The sequence below is a fragment of the Dipodomys merriami genome, unplaced genomic scaffold, assembly GCF_024711535.1.
Source record: "Dipodomys merriami isolate MVZ:Mamm:240054 unplaced genomic scaffold, mDipMer1.0.p SCAF_42, whole genome shotgun sequence".
Classification (NCBI taxonomy): Eukaryota; Metazoa; Chordata; class Mammalia; order Rodentia; family Heteromyidae; genus Dipodomys; species Dipodomys merriami.
The window spans coordinates 7,265,997-7,284,165 of NW_027205826.1; the positions used below are offsets into that span (position 1 = coordinate 7,265,997).

Sequence of the window (18,169 nt, forward strand, 5' to 3'; positions counted from 1 at the left end):
TGTTGTTGTTGTTTAATTTTTCTCAGACTAAGAGCATAATGTTTTGTATTTGGATGTCCTATGGAAATGATTGAGCCAGGTTGCAACTTTGTAATGTTGCCCATCTAGGAAATGAAATAATAAAGAGTGTGTCTTTCACCATGGGGTAATGGAAATGTTGGAATCTATTTTCTTTTTTTCTTTATTTTTTTAAAATTTTTTTTATTGTAAAGATACTATACAGAGGGTTACAGTTACATGAGTGAGGTAATGAGTACACTTCCTCTTGAGCATTGTTACCCCCTCCATTGTTTTCCCCCTACCATCCCCTCCCTCCCTCCCTTCCCCAAGGTTCTTTTTTTTTTTTTTTTTGATTGTGATTAAGTGATTACTTAATTTCCAGTAATTCACAGTATTGTGGAATAATGATGCTTGTTTAAAGTCACAAGTTCATTCTAACTTTCTTGGAGCAAATTGTCTATCACAGTCTGTAATATATAACGGTGCTCACATGTTATATACCATATATGTGATCAGCAGCATGGGGATATTTGGTAGTGGTTCAACCAGATGAGTGGGAGTTCTTTGTTTCTTAAGTCCTGTTAGTTTTGTCATATCACCTAACATTTTGGATTCATCATCCACTTATCAGGGAGACCATGTACTGTTTGTCTCTTCGTTCTTGGCTTACCTCGCTCAACACGATTCTTTCTAGCTCCATCCATTTCCCTGCAAATGCCATTATTTTGTCATTTCTAATGGCTGCATAATATTCCATTGTGTATAGATACCACAATTTTTGGATCCATTGGAATCTATTTTCTGATCTGTTGAAGAAGTGAAGTGGTAAGAATATCCTTTCCTCAGGTGCAAAAATCTGGTATTTCCCTCTGAAAGAACTCAGAAAGGATATACAGGATCATATGCATATATACACAGACATGTTAAGTAAAGTATGGTATATGCATATGTATATATGTCCATGGTGTAAGTTCTTTGAACATCAAACTTAACCATTTACCAAAAACAAATAACCGGAAGCTGGAGTATGTGTTGGGGGTTGGGCAGGGAGGATGTCATGGAGGAGGGGTGTAAACGAATAGAGATAGGAAGAATAGGCGATTGCATCCATAATCCAAAATATACATATGCAAAAATGGAAATTGAAGGGATGGGTGGGATTGGGAAAGACAGTGGAGAAAGATGAAGCTGTGGGGGGGACTGCTTATGGTACATTGCATTTGCAAACTGACATATGGAACTAAAACCCCTACACACAACTACTTAAGGATATTTTTGTCTGTCGTGGGACCTGAACTCTAGGCCTGGGCACTGTCCCTTAGCTCTTCAGCTCAAGGCTAGCGCTCTACCACTTGAGCCAAAGTACCACTTCCAGCTTTTTCTGCTTATGTGGTGCCGAGGAATCGAACCCAGGGTCTCGTGCATGCCAGGCAAGTGCTCAACCACTGAGCCACCTTCCCAGACCCTACTTAAGGCTTTTTAAAAAAATGCTCTTTGTATGTTTTCCCAACATACAATTTTCAATCGGATTTTCTCAACCTTTATTTTACTGATATTGAGTGAGAGAATTCTTGGTGGGGAAGGGGTGTCTTCCACACTGAGATGTTTAGTGTCATCTTCATCCTCTGTCCCCCAGATGAAAGTCAATCCCCCCTCTGACAAACTCCACTTCAATTAAGACAACCAAGAATGTCTCTAGACATTGCCAAATGACCCTTGGGAGGAAGATTACCCTTAGTTGAGAACCATTGCCATAAATCTTGCATAATTATAATAATACTTCCATGCTTGAAGATGCTAGTTATCTTCTCTGTTTTTCTTGCAACTCTTGCGACATGTCCTGTGTATGTACACTGAAAACTTCACTGAATGTGTCAGCTGCTTGTCCACTATTGGCATTTTTTTGTTTTGTCGACTTGACTCCAGGGACCTCAGATCTTTTATGGAGTGCGGTGTAGGGTCAGATCCCCTGTGTGATTATGTATCTATTTTCAGATGTATGTGCTGGTAGTGCAATCCCATATGACGCTGTCTCTGAGACTTTGCCAACAAGTCTCCCATCGGGTCAGATTTTCTGTCTTTCTCTTGCTATAGTTATATCAACCTGGATGAGTCGAGTCCTCAGAGCAGTATAAAGCAGTCTGTTGAAAAAAAGCTAGGGGTGGGCACTGTGGCTCACCCTTGAAATCCTAGCTACTCAGGAGGCTGAGATCTGAGGATCGCAGTTCAAAGCCAGCCTGGGCAGGAAAGTCCATGAGACTCTTATCTCTAATCAACCATCAGAAAACCAGAAGTGGTGCTGTGGCTCAAGTGGTAGAGTGATAGCCTTGAGTTGAAGAGCTCAGGGACAGTGCCCAGGCCTAGAGTTCAAGCCCCATAACAGACAAAACAAAATAAAAAAACCCCACAAAAACAAACAAAAACAACAACAACAAAAAAGCTAGGGAATCTGATGAGAAAGGCACTTAAAGTAATAAGAACATAGGTTTGATGAAATGTTAAGAAAATTCACCCCCAACACATCTGGCTGTAGAGACCCAACACTTTTTTTTAGATTTCTTTGATTTCACGAAATGTCAGTGAACTATGTTGTTGTGCTGTATATTTCCTCCTCATGGATATAGACCAAGAATCAGTTGAAGGAAAATAGCTGACTTTATGTAGAAGCTTTCTCTGACCCAAATTCTATTCCTTGTTAATCATCCAACTGTTCTGTTGAGTTTATATTTCAAATAGAGAAAGCATAGAATTTGGCTTATGGATTAACTGTTTCATTTCTCTAAATTTGGGAGAATTTACTTGGAGAAGCAGATGTTTCTGAATTCTATTTCTTTGCAGATTTCTACAACTTGAGACTTATATTAAATTGTATGATCCAAAAGCTTGATACGTTGAAAATAACCACCTTGATAAGGCCACTGTGGTTTTCTTCAGTTTATACTTACCCATATTCAAGCAAGTATTTGCATTTTTACCAAAAGTTCATATGTAGGTGACTTCTTATAAGTTTTGATTTATTATGGATAGTAAGACAAATAAGCAATTCCTAGATTTCAGCCTAAATAGTGTGTTAACACATAGCAGTCGATGACTGAAATGTGCTAATGCAATTTCCCTATGAATTTTTACTTTGTGCAATACTGAAGCCCCATCACTGAACTTGGAACTAATTCCACACGTTAATTACACTCTTGGCTATGAAGAGAAGCCACAAACAAGAAGAGAATTAACAAAGTTAATTATATTCTGGTGCTTGGAGTATTAACCATACATCTCACAATAGAAAGTAGCATGGGGGGGGGAGGGTAAGAAACATAACTCCTCTTCAAGTATAAGATTGTGCAGATGCAGTTTCTTCTATTCACAGCTACAGTTTAAGTTGTATACTTTGAGAGGAATTTCCACCTGCTCTTACACTTCTTGCATAATAACTTAGAAAGGATGAGGCTAAAGATGAATTTGCCCAAGCTGTCCTTTTTGATCTAGGAAGCTATAGGAGAGTAATGTTATCATTTTTGCTCTGAACTCTCAGCCTTAGATTTAAAAACTGTCTTTGCTTTTAGGTGGGTTTTAAAAATGTATTGTTTTTATAAAGCTGATGGACAGAGGGGTGATAGTTACATAAGTTGGATTATAGTTACTAATGTCTTCTATATAATACTAAGTTCCTAATGTCTTCTCCACAATGACCAATTTTAAGATGTAGGCAATACATAAATAATTCCCAAGAGTAAGTATTAGAAAAAGTACAGGAGAAAAAACTATAACTTTAGTGAAAGAAAACAAAGACACAAATTAATGGAAAAATGTAAGACATTTATTCATTCAAAGGAATAATGCTGCAGCGAGGTCAGTTCTTTTTAAATTTCAAGTTTCAATAAAAATGTCTTTATACTGACAATTAATTGAGTTTGAACAATATTCTTTTAAAAAATCTGGGGAATGGAAACGTGAATGATGAGTCCTGAAAGACTTAATGAAAGGATTAATGTGTACATTGATCATCATTGTTATAAGTAATGTCACGCACAACATGAAAATTGTGTACTTCCTGCAATGGATGACCTATGTACCACAGGCTTTCTAGAAGCATTCTTCAAGGACAAGAACAAAGTTTATTTTGTTGTTCTATTTGGCAAGTGTTTCCTCCACCCTTATAAAGGCTTCCAGTATGATTCTAATGTTAAAATGGCAAGTTATGCATTTTGGATTCATAGTGAAGAGTTTTTGTGTCAGCTTTCTGATCTTTTATTAACCAACGATCAACTTATCAAAAGAAAAAACATTGTTTGGCTCTTAGTTTTAGAGAATAATCAATGACCTATTAGTCCCATTCCTTTGGGGCTTTTGGTATGGCCACACATGGCGAGAGCCTGTGACAGAGCAAAAGTACTACTCATGACTAAACAAGCCAAGAAAGCAAAGCTGGGCCTGGATCCTACAATATCCTTCAAGTGACCATACCTCTAGTAACCTCAAAATATTCCATGAGGCCCCCATTTCTTAAAGGTTCTACCAACTTCCATTACAACTTCTATTAGGGCCAACCTGAGTTTTACACCTAGATATTGGTTATACATTTTAAAATCCATACTATAATAGGATGCCATGACAAAAGAGAAACACATAGGAATATACTTAATATAAATAACACAGAAGCCTTCAAAAAGAAATTAAATCTCTAAGAAATGGATAACGGATTATTTTCAATGACAGGTTTGAGAAAGAAGTGGATAGAGACGTATAACTAGACCAAAAAGGTGTGATGCGGCTAGAAAGAATTGGACAAAGCTTATATGACCTGCTTCCAAGCAAGGACAAAAAACCCTTCCGAAAATCTTGTGACCTGCTTTAGAGGAAATTGTTAGGGAAAGCTAGAGAGATCAATATGTTTCTGTAGTTTACTCAAGGGAAGGTGCCGTATTGTTGGTTATGGCATGTCCTGAACCACACCATTGTTCAAGGAAGATGACCTAATTTTAGCTCCTCACACTCCTGTTGGGACTGTATAAATGATGTGGTCACATGGTTACTAACATGGTCACATGGTTGAGACTAACCAAATCAGAACTGAAGGAATTATGAATTGTAGCTCAGTAATGCTTCGGTGTTTTGTTTTGTTTTAGTTGTTGTTGTTGTTTTACTTTTTTTTTTTTATTTTTTTGCAATAAGAAGGTAGGTGCTGACTATAATCCTAACTACTCAGGAGGCTTAGACAATAATGGTTCAGAACCAACCGAGGTAGACAAATCTGTGAGATGCTTTTCTACAATTAAACATAAAAAAGCTGGATATGGATATGTGGTTAAAGTGATCAAGTTCCAGCCTTGAGAAACAAACAAACAAACAAAAAAAACTACCCAAGAAGTGTGAGGTCCCTGATTTCAAGCCTTAGTATTGGCATGAATAAATATAGATAGATAGATAGATAGATAGATAGATAGATAGATAGATAGATAGATAGATAGATAGATAGATAGATAGATGTGACTAAAGGAAATTCTGCTGTTTCTAGTCATTAAATAACAGTTTTAAATGACTTCCATGACTCAGATGTGATGCAAAGGCCGTACATGCTATTTGTTCAACATTTATTACAGCTATAAGACCTTATGACTTTTCCTAAGATTGTATGAATTAGCAGGCGTATGAAAGGAGATGACACACTAGATTGAAATTTGTAGAGCTAGGACATTTAGAATCTATGTCTGTGCACAAAACATCTGTTTTATTCTCCTGTAACCTCCTGGGTAGAGATACTGAACAAGGATGAAGTATTTTGGAACCTAATGAGTCTATTTGTTTCGGTAAGGGTAAAAATAGAACCATTCTTGTGTGCTCAGGATTAAGAAATAACAAAAAATCAAAATATCCTTAAGTTGTTCACAGTTTAAGCATTAATGCTTTGAAACTCAGCAGGGCTTTCTTTCTTTCTAAAAAAGGATTCAATTTCAAGCCACGAGCTTTTTGGAAGGAAGCACACAGGTGACGCACAGTAGTAATAGAACTTGTTTTTTCCAGGTTCTGCCATAATTTGTGCGAAGACAGGAAAACATTTGGGATGAATTTCATAACAGGGGAAGATGGAGCAACAACAACAAAACCCAATCCATTCCCTTTCTAATCAAGGGCCTTGATAAAAGACACACAGACACACAGTAAGAGCATTCCAACCTTGAATCGGAGGCTCAAACTCTTTCCTAAACCTGTTGTCATTTAAAATGTAGGTTCAGGAAAAACAAGTAATTGACAATCAAAGAAATTCCTTTCATCTCAGGCCAAATTTTAAGCTGAACTAAAACAGAATATTTTCTAGGAGCTTATTAAATATTTGGCAATCGTACAACCCTTTACTTGTCATAAAGCTATTTTTAAGCTCTCGTAGACTTATATGTTACTAATAGGCTTAAGTAAAGAGACAAAAGCAAGGGGTAAAAGTTAATGGCAAGTATTCAATAAACAAAAGTGGAACACAGAGTAGGATCATGCTAATCATACTTTTTATATTATTACAGGTGCCGACTTTGATGGCTTGTGCTAATGCTTTTGATCTCCATCAGCAAAAAAAAAAAAAAAAGTGCTCTGCTCCATTTCAAGAGATTGTCATTCACTTACTGTTCAATAACTTTTATATTTAAAAAAAGCCAGCAACAGACCTCACAGAATTCCACCACTAGTCATTTAAAAGAGGTAACATTCTAAGTTTTTACATCATTTCCAAATACTTCTTTCAACTGAGAGCAGTTTTTAAAAAGAAACTCTATTAGTTAATATTGCCATCTGCTCTGGTTACTAATAAAGTTTAGAGTCTGGACCTCAATTATGAAATGTTTTGCCAAAACCCTTTTATTTTCAGATATGTTAAGAATAAAAAAAAATTAAGCCTAGGTAGACACTGTAAAAAAATTGTTTTTAATGTTGGCCCTGTGTCTTTGCTACTGATGATAATAGCATTTTTTTTTTTTCAATTTAAACTGTTTCAGGGGCTGGGAATGTGGCTCCGTGGTAGACTGCTTGCCTAGCATGCATGAAGCCATAGTTTGATTCCTCAGTACCACATAAAGAGAAAAAGTCAGAAGTGATCCTGTGGCTCTAGTGGGAGAGTACTAGCCTTGAGAGAAAGAGGCTCAGGGACAGTGCCCAAGCCCTGAGTTCAAGCCCCAGGACTGGCAAAAAACAAACAAACAAACAAAAAACAGTTTCAGATTTTAAAATGTTGGAAAGCCATGTTAGCAGAAGGTCTTTGAGTTTTCTGTGGATTTTTCTTATGTGCATACCTATTTTTGAGGAAAAAGGAAAGGTCTTTGCCATTATTGGCAATGGAACAAATCTACTTAGCTTTTCTAAAGGCAGAAAAATGTGCTCAATTCTCAATTACAGTGTTGTTATTATCTAAGATAACTGAGCAAGGCAGTGTGGTACAGGGTAAGGATCTTGTATTTGTAGTCATAGGTCAAACGAACAAAGCCCAGATTTGTGGTATTATCTAGTTAATCCTTAGTTAAGTCGATATACACGTCAAAGCTTCAGTATCCTCACCCCTTATCTGATAACAGTAAAATTAATGAATCTCAATAAACAGTTGACATCATACCTGTGAAAACAATATATAAGTGGCAAAGTTTTGCACAGATATTCAATAAATAATAATTCAGCCACAAGACCTCATTGTATAGAATATGAGAGAATATTGTAAGGATTTAATAATAACCCAATATAGGAAAGTGAGTTACTTATTTGCATTAGTTCTCAATTGTTGCCTGACAAATTATGCCAAATCTTATGGCCTAAAACAATACATATGCATTGCATTTATTATCCTACAGATTCTGTGGTCAGACATCCAGGTGTAGCTTAGTGGACCTATCAATAATCAAGATGCCAGCCAAGGTATTTTTTTTAAGGATATTTTGTCACTTGGAAAAATATGGATGAGCTTTGAGGACATTATGCTAAGTAAAATAAGACAAACACCATATGGTCTCTCTTATATATGAAATCTAAAAGGCCAAGGTCATGGAAACAGCAGGATGTTCATTTCCAGGAGGTGAGGGATGGGAGAAAGTAGATGTTGATCAGATGGTACAAGGCCTCAGATACAAGATGAGTAATGTCTGTGAATAAAATGTATAGTGTGATGGTAATAATCAATAATACTAGTTCAGATACTTGCAATTTGCTCAGAGCGTAGATCTCAAATATTCCTATGCACACCTGTGCACACAAACACACACACCAGTTATAACTGTACAAGGCGATGAATTAATTAAATACCTTGATTGTGGCAATCATACAATAATATGTATGCTAACTCATCACATGGTATACTTAAGTCTATACCCTTTTATTTATAGATTATATTTGAATAAAATTGAAACAATAATAATGTATTGCAATGAGAACAATAAAATGATGTTGGCCAGAGCCAAGTACTTCTGTAGAGGCTTTAGTAGGGATGGATCAAACTACCAAAATACTTAGGTTGGTGGCAAAATATACTGCATTTGTGGCCACAAGACTGAATTCTTGGCTCCTAGATACTCATTGTCTGGGACCAGTCTCATCATCCAGAGGATGCCCACAGTTCCTTGCCAAAATTGTTCTCACTCTTATTCTCTCTCTTTCTCTTTCTTCAGATATCTAACTTTACTGTTGTTCATCCCTTCAAAAGCTAGAGAGGACATCTCTAGCAAGATCCTGTGGGTTTACGTAATGATCTGTATTCATGGGAGTGTCATCATCATGAAGTCATAGCTTCAGAAGTGACGCCCATCACCTCTTCAGTCTGAATCAATCAGAAGAAGGTCATAGGTCCAGCCCACACTCACAGTCAGCAGACTCCACAGATGTGCAAACATCTGGAAGCAGGGATTATTAAGGCTTCCTTCAAATCTCTCCTTCACATTGTACATTTTCAGACTCTGGAAGTCTTATGTTTATATTGGCATGTAGTTTAGTTGTTTTTTTTTCTACTTCATAGCATACAGACTTCCATCATCACTCCCTGTTTCTTTTCAGTTTCTTTCTTTAAAAAAAAACTATTGAGTCTAAGCTGGAATACAAGAATACAAATCTAGGGCTGGGAATGTGTCTTAGAAGTTGAGTACTTTCCTAGCATTCATGAGGCTCTGGGTTCAATTCCTTAGTAACAGATAAGCAAAAATTATATAAGAAAGAATACAAATGCCACATTTCTGCAATGTGCAAAATAAACAGATCTTGCTTTCACCAGCCCAAACTGAGTATCTAACCTTATTATTATTATTATTCTCTCAAAAACAAACAAAAGATACAATTTCCTTACATTTCAGTGACGTTAGACAGGGCACATGACTGTTGCAGCTCTCTGCGCGAAGCTCTCTGCATCTCCTCTCCATCCTCCACCTTATTCTGTGTCCTGAACGTCTACACTGCCACACTTGAGGGAGGAAAGAAGGGTGACTCTTTATCAGTACTAAGACTCGTACCAGAGGAAAAGTGAGACCCTACCTGAGATGTAACCTAAAAGCAAGGGCTGGAGCTGTAGTTCAAGTGATAAGGCACTTACCTAGCAAGCTCAAGGCTCTGAGTTCAAGCCTCAATACCACCACAAAGAAAAGTTAGTGAATGAGTGAGAAACAAATGATTCTTTGCAAGACAATGTGGTCCTTTTCCCACCTGATAGCTCCAAGTGTCTGAGTAAACTGCTAAGTATATAAGTATCTAAGGATGGTTTCCTTAGACCTCTGGGAAGCTGCCTGAGACTAAAATATTGCTTTCTTCAAAGTGGATAAAAGCATTTATTTTCTGCTTTCTCTCTTTCTCACAGCCAGAAGACAAGTATAGGGGTTGAGTGCATGACATAAAATTACCAAGCGAGATATGTGTATTTGTTTGAAAGAGGATCTCAGTGTTGTCATAATACACAACTGTGTTGGGAATGGAGGCAATGTAGGAGAAAAGATTCCAACACTATGGAGTATAACTCCTCTGTTTAATAAAAGCACAAAGGCTGAAGGCTGCATAAGGTCAAACATTCTTAAAAACAGACCTTTGGTCAAGAGAATCTAAATAAATATGTGTGAGATTATGGAAAAAAAACACTCAAGAAAACATATTTTTTATTAGCATGGACTGGGACTTGAATTCAGGGCCTGGGATTGGTCCCTTGGCTTTATTTGTTCAAGTCTAGCACTCTACCTCTTGAGCCACAAACTGACTTGCAGATTTCTGGTGGTTAATTGGAGTTAAGAGTCTTGCAGACTGTTTTACTTGGGCTGGCTTGGAACTGGAGTCCTCAGATCTCAGCCTCTTGAGTAGTGAGCCACCAGTGCCAGGCAAAGGGCATGATTTTTAAACATACTCAAAAGGATGTTGGGTGGATTATTTAATAGTGTGTGTAGATGAAGATTTGGAAATTATATGGGATTAAGTGAGGGACTTTTGAAGCCTACATATGGCTGGCTTATAGGACTATCCCATGATGTTCTGGTATTAATATTTGGTCACTGGTGTCTAACCAATGATATATCACTGGGATCTTTCTTTCTTCTATTTGAACCACATAAGAGTTATTAAAGTTCCAAATGGGAATAACCAGCTGCCACACTGCTGGTTTTCTCTACATCCTTTCTCTCTTCTTCTTTTGACACAGCAATCACTAGACATCCAAGGATTTTGGAATATGAACCCCATTTCTAGACATAGACTCACTTAGTTTGTTTGTTTGGCAGCTTATGGACCTGAGAGAGAATTCCTTTCCCTTAGTTTGTGTTTCCTGAATTTTTGTCAAAGTAAGACACTGAATGTCAACTCTCAAAGTTGACACCTTCACAGGCAAGGCAGGTACTAATCTCAGGTTATCTTTACTTTTTATTTATTCATTTATTTATTTTTATTTATTTATTTTTGTCAGTCCTGGGGCTTGAACTCAAAACCTGGGAGCTGTTCCTGAAGGTTTTATGCTCAAAGTTAGTGCCCTACCACTTTAAGGCACAGCACCACTTCCGGTATTCGGTGGTTAATTGTAGATAAGAGTCTCACAGACTTGAAGTCTGCTTATGTTTGGGTAAGTGTCCTTCAAAGGCCTATGTGTTGAATGCTTTGTCAGTAGCATGGGGTGCTGTTGGAAGGTGGTGGACCCTTTAGGAGGTGGAGCTTGTGGGAGGAAGTGATGTCATTACAGGCCTGCCCTTGGAGGGATACTGGGATCCTAGCCTCTTACTCCCTCTCTTCCTGTTATCATTTAATGTGCAGAAGGCTCTGCTTCTGCCACCTGTTCCTATAATGCAGCAGGGAAAAGAAACTGGGCTGAAACTTCTGAACAATGAGACAAATAAACTTATCTAAAAAAAAAATCATCTCAGGTATTTTAGTATACTAATGCAGAACTGACAGACACAAAGGCATTTTATAGGAATGCCCAGAGTATAGTTACTCAGAGCCTTCGATGGGCATAGCATCCTTTTTAATGAACACTGTCATGAGAAATCTGCTAATTCTTTTTCCACGTTTGAATCCTGGAAGGAAGTTACAAGTTCCTGTGGCAACAAAGCAGTGTTGAGTTTGCAATTCCAGAAATTCGTGCTTTTCAGGCTCAGCTCTATCTCCTGTGGATTACAGACAATTGATCGTTTTATTTTTCTGAGTTGCATTGTCATTTTCTAAAGAGTTAACATGACATCATCAAATCACTGTGATAATTCCAGATTCTCTAAGTATGCAGTGGTTTAAATTTGCTCATTATACATGTGAGCCTAACAGCACATTTTCACAACTTCCACATTAATCCAGCCTAAATATTTGTTGAACTCTTCAGATAATGAGGTATAACAATATAAACAGTAAAAATATCATTATTGAGCTGTTAATTTCTTAAATGTATACATGATTACTGCTTCATGGAGCTTAAAACTGTTGACGACAAAGATCGTGTTCACAAAGGAACCAGATATTTGAGAAAGAATGAAAAAAGAAGCCAGGATAAATACCCCAAGCTCAAGAAAGACTTTGTGTCCATGAGTTATAGTAAGAAATACAAACATAGTTCATATGAAAGAAGCTTTTTGTGCCAGATACCAGCACACATACTTATTATCAGTCAAAACAGTGTTACTCCAATGGCTATTACTTTACCCATTCCACATATAAGAAAAGAGTAGACCTGCTGGATTCTGATGGCTCATGCTTGTAATCTTAACTCTTCAGGGAGCTAAGATCTGAGGATCACAGTTCAAAGCCAGCTGGGGCAGGAGAGTCTGTGAGCCTCTTATCTCTAATTAAACCAGCAAAATGTTGGAAGTGTAGGTGTGCCTCATGTGTTAGAGCTCCAGCCTTGAATGAAAAAGCTAAGTAAGAGTGACAGGCAGCCCTCAGTTCAACCCATTACTGGCACAAAAAGAAAGAAAGAAACTGTGTGACTGATGTTAAACATTTTGCCCAAGACCACAGAGTTGGGAAGTGATAGATTCACAATGCCAATCTAAGCACTTGTCTGCAAAGAACACTTCCCTTTTCAGGTAGCAAGTATTCAATGTATTCCAATGAATGTGAAATAACTTTCAATAAATGACATCTTGGAAGACATTATATATTCTATTTTCCTATCTTTATAGTATCTTTCAAATGTTTTTGGTCCCAAAACCAACTTTGTAGAAATTCAGTATACTCATTAAAAACACAGATTCCTAAGGCTTTTTAAATCTGATTTTTTTAAACAGTCATTTTTGGTTTATACATATAGTAAACTAGTAGGGCAAATTCTGAAAGAAGAGACTCAATTTCAAAAGGTAAATAAATTGAAACATTTGTAGGTGGAGGGAATATCAACAAAGTTTTGTGATGACATCCAAGTCACTCTGGGGGTTTGTAAGAAAATTATTAGCTGGTGCTTGGGATATATGATGAGGAACTAATAAGCTACAAACCCTGAAACAGGATATGTCAGTCTGCATTAATTGTTAAGTTTTGAATTTTGGAATTTATTGGACTATTCACAGGGATCCATTTGAGGTTTGTGGATAGGCAAAGAGCCTACTAAAGTAGAATTTTAAGCAAGTGAGTCTGGTAGCCATCAGAATAGCTGGATGTGCATGGAATGGCAGGGTTTGCGTAATTATAGCTCACTTAATTATTTATATAAAAGATGGAAATAACATATGAAATGTCACTTGGTGGTACTGAGGGCTTAGAATACAGGAAATCAAAGTTAAACTACATTGCAACAGCAGTAACACAAGTCACATGGCTTTCTCATTTCTGATAACTAGCATGTGCCTATAAATCTATAAGTGGTTAAAAAATGTACATAATAAATTAAATAGGTCTCTAGACATTCAGAAAGTGAGACCAAAGGAGGCTATTCATAGGAGCAGATCACAAAGATTCACTAATTACATGCATACGATCATATAAAATAATATTTTACACAATGAACTGCAAGAAAAGGAAACGAAAGATTTTTTTTGTCGCTGGTTTTGTTGTCTTTACCTTCCATCTTGTTTGTTAGTTTATTTGTCTTTGGGAGGGTAAGGGGGCAAAGAAATGGTGGGACAAAGAGTAAACAAATGCAGCAGTGGTACTCACTAGACACTCTGTGGAAAATGAACTGTACATCTTGTGGGTAGGGACAGGAAGGAAAAACTGGGAGAGAGTGAAGGAAAGGGTAACATGGTTCAAAAAAGAAATGTACTCATTACCTGATTGAGGTAACTGTAACCCATCTGTATTTCACCTCTACAATAACAATTCAATACACACACACACACACACACACACACACACACACACACACACACATATACATATATATATATATATATATATATATACATGTATATTAAAGTAAAGAATAGCAGCAGTCAAAATGAAGCTATCATCCAGCATACATGTTTCGAGAGGAGCCTAGCAGGTAAGACTGGGACCATCTGAGTGCCTGGATTGGGAGATTTAGGTCAACAGGAGGCACTGTGTGAGGCAGGTGAAGGAGAATTCACTTTGACAAGCCACTGTGGCAACATCAAGACATCTAGACCTTCAGGTGCAACTGACAATCACAATCATAATTAAGAATTCGCCTGCTGTAGATTTTTGGAATTTTACATCTAATATTTTCGAAGCATGATTGAGTTTGGGTAACTGGTATCACAGAAAATGAAACTTCACATAAGGGAGAAAGAAACTATGGTATACAGGGAAATGTTTCAAAATATTTTTACCAGTGGCTTACACTACTTACATTTTCAGAGAACTTACAGTTAAAGGCAATACAGTTAAAAATGATTACTTTCCTTCTATGGTAACCATGACCCTGAAAAATTTCACTTAATAATCATTCCTTCAATAATAGTTCTATAAATCTTAACATATCTATGGAATAATAAATGGAGTAGCATTTGATAATATCTAGAGAGCAAAGCAGAAATCTGTTCTAAATTATTTGTCTGCCAGCATGTACCAAACACATCTTCTTTGACTTAAGAAGGTCCTGTTACATTTTAACTGGCCTCTGTTTGAATCAGGTTCTATGTGAGACTAACTATAAAGTATTCAAAATAAATTTTCTTTTCTTTTCTTTTTTTTGTCGGTTATGGGGCTTGAACACTGGGCCTGGGCGCTGTCTCTGAGCTCTTAAGCTCAAGGCTAATGCTCTACCACTTGAGCCATAGCACCACTTCCAGCCTTTTCTACTTATGTGGGGCTGAGGAATCGAAGCCAGGGCCTCATGCATGCAAGGCAAGCACTCTACCACTGAGCCACCTTCCCAGCCCCAAATTTCCATCTTTTTGAAACATGTGAATCCTCCTCTGAAAATGTGTTTCCTTCAAAAACATTTTAAAATGTGTTTTCAGGTCTAGCCTGTCAACAGAGTAAGCAAAACAAGAAGATATCAAAATGTAAAAAGAAATAAAATGTATAAAACTACCATCAGAAGACCAAGTTCACGTGGCTCTAGATTTTGGTGAGTATCAAAATTGTTTCATGACAACCAATTTCTTCTCACAGACTCTGATTCTGGACAGACACATGATCTTCTGTGCAATGGGGAGTTAGCTTAGCCATGCACTGGGGTACAGCAGCCTTTGATATAAATATAAAACCCATCATTAACTCATTTTGGTATATTCTGTGATTTTCCTAAATAGAAGCCATGGATCATTCATTGAGAGAGAACATAACATATTACAAAAGTAACCCACAGATTTTTATCTTCCTCCTTTGCCTTAAAAGCTCAAAACTAGTAGAAAAATTACTTAGATGAGATAAGCCTTGAAAGAAAAAGAAGTGAGGGACAATTTTTGGAGTGCAGAGAGATTTGTATTAAATGAATTGTGTGAGATGCTCATTTAACTACCTTCAATGCCTTGTGATTGTAGTTTGCACTTCAAATGTTTTCTGCTTTCTTAGTCTGTACCTTTCTCAATGTTGATTTTCTTTATATCTTAAGAACACACCATTGAGAACAGAAAGGAAAATCTGAGTGGACTTTTCCAAACAAAGGACTGATTTTCTCATGAACTATTAAGAGTTAATTTCCCCTAACACCAAAAAGGCTACATTTGCAAATAATGGGCTGAGTTCAGGGATGTATCAAAGAATAAAGAGATGGTACTTGATCCTTAAAGAATCACATCCTTGGGTGTGGTTATTAGTTGAACTTGGCACTTAAATGAAGAAGTATTTCTAAAGGTCCACATCTTGAAAAGTAAGGTACAATGAGGCCCATTATTAGGAAACAAGACTGGGTGAATGTGTGAGGCATTTGAGAAATCTCTAAATCCTATTTCTTTGGTATGTTCTCAAGAAATACTTGCAATATTACCCATGTATTCTTTTAGTGAAGCACACAAACACCAAGAATGCTAATCAATGGAAAGAATATGGAACAAGTAAATATCATGTGCTATTCATGGGAATGAGAAGCAAATCACTTTGGAAATAAATCAGCCATTTCTTAGTACACCTAGACATACCTTTGCGATAAAACCTTAAGGCCACATGAAAACCTATATAGGAATGGCTATGAAAACCTTGTTCAGGCCAGGCACCAATGGTTCACATTTGTAATCCTAGCTACTCAGGAGGCTGAGATCTGAGGATCAAGGTTCAAAGCCAGCCCAGGTAGGAAAGACCATGAGACTCATCTCCAATTAACTACACAAAATACCAGAAATGGAGCTGTGGCTCAAGTGGTAGAGTGCTAGCCTTGAGTAAAAAAGGTCAGGAAAATCACCCAGGCCCAGGGAGTTTAGGCCCTGGGACTGACACCAAAACAAACAAACAAAAATGCAAACATTCACCTTTCTCATATTTGCTCAAACCTGAAAATAATCGAGGTGCTTTTAAATTTTTGAATGGGTAAACAAGCCATCAGACATCCATACAATTAACTTTATTCACTAAGTAAGAAAGCTAAAACCCCAATGTATTTTGCTACGTGCAAGAAGCCAGACCTCAAAGGCTGCCTGTGTATCTTATTGTATGCTTCCACTTACACAAAAGTCTGGAAAGGCAAAGTTACACCACCAGAGATCCATGGTTTCCTGCCGCGGTGAATGGGGAAGAATGAACTACAAAGTAATACAGAGCAGGGATTTAACAAAAACTGAAATTGTTGTGATATTACTAAACTTTATAGGGCTGTTTTCATCAAATCTCCTCTTCTTTTTCCAGAAAAAACGTTTTGAAAATAAGACTTAAAACAAAAGAAAGGAAAGAAGAATGAGGAGGAACTGGATGAGGAGAAGGAGGAGGAGACTGAGTCCTAGGTAATATATTATTAAGAGAGAAATCAAGGCACATCCAAAACTGGTTCAAAAGTCAAGGGGAAAAAAATCAGGATTTGTCAAGGTAAAATTATTCAATGAAATGCTTCAATTTTATAACAAAGACTTATTTTAAGTATTTCTGTGCACCTGCCACTGAGCATTAGCCAGTGTTCTAGAAGTTTTACAGTGTTTGTTCTTAGGCATAATTATCATCTACTTGGAGTTAGGTAGTTTTGTTTTTATGGATTACTGGTTTCAAGCATAACATGTGAGAAAGATACTCGTCCATCTTTCCTTCCAGTGAGTCACAACAGCTTCTTTGTAGAAAATCAATTTGTTGTATAGATCCTCAGATCTCAGCCTCCTGAATATTTAGAATTACAGGTGTGATCCACTGGCCTTTGGCTTGTATATATGGTTTTACTTTTGGGGGGACTTTGTTCTGTTTATCTTTTTGTACATCTTTATGAAAAGGCTTTTTATTTACTATCTAAATTATGGTCACTTTATAGTAAGAGACAACTGGGTAATTCAAACTTTACTTGCTTCACTGGTGCTCTATCTCTCTTGAGCCATGCCTCTATCCTGTTTTATTTTTTACTGGTTATTATTATTATTAATTATTTTCCCAGGCTGGCTTCAAATCTCTATCTTCTGGAATTCAGGATCCTGAGTAGCTAGGATCCCATGCATGAGCCGATGACACATGACTCAGTGCTCTAAGTTTCATATGATTTCAGATTTTACACAGGCATCCTTCATTTTTGATTGTAAGGACATCTTTTGTAAAAGTTGATTTCTTTTTTAAAATTTAATTCTATTGTAAAAGTGATGTATAGCAGAGTTACAATGACATGAGTCAGGTTATGAGTATATTTCTTTTTGAACAGTGCCACGCCCTCCCTTGTTCTCTCCCAGTTTTTCTCCTCCTGACATCCCTTTCCCCAGAGTTGTATAGTTCATTTCCAACACAGTGTCTGGTGAGTATCACTGCTGAATTGGTTCACCCTTTGTCCCACCATTTCTGTATTTCCTCTTCCCCTCCCCAAATCAGATAAACTTATATACAAGCCAAAGGGTACAGAAATCAAAAACAGTGACAGAAGGGAATACACCAAAGGAAAAAGAGGAAAGAAGAAAATAACAAAAGGGGAGGGGGATGAACCACAAAGTGTATGATTTTAAAAAAAACACTCTTCCATTTCTTGGATTTCATTTCAATAAGCATCATTTTATATGATCTTATGGACAAAGCTATTGAGCCCTTGTGATCCTCTCCTAAGAATATCCTCCTTTGTTCTCACTGTGTGAATGTTTAGATTGCTGTTTGGTTAATCACATTCACTGAAGCAGCCTTTTCTACCTGTTCTGAAGTTTCTTTCCAGACTTCCAAAGTTTGCTCACTGCTTTCTTCTACTGTGGAT

General features: G+C 37.1%; 1 long non-coding RNA gene across 1 annotated transcript; it reads left to right on the plus strand.

Moving 5' to 3' along the window:
* Positions 1 to 6,532: 6,532 nt before the first annotated feature.
* LOC138807497 (uncharacterized) lies at positions 6,533 to 16,736 on the plus strand. Its single transcript, XR_011366172.1, has 3 exons — positions 6,533 to 6,690; positions 14,829 to 14,938; positions 16,651 to 16,736. It is a non-coding gene; the product is annotated as an uncharacterized lncRNA (long non-coding RNA).
* Positions 16,737 to 18,169: the final 1,433 nt, after the last annotated feature.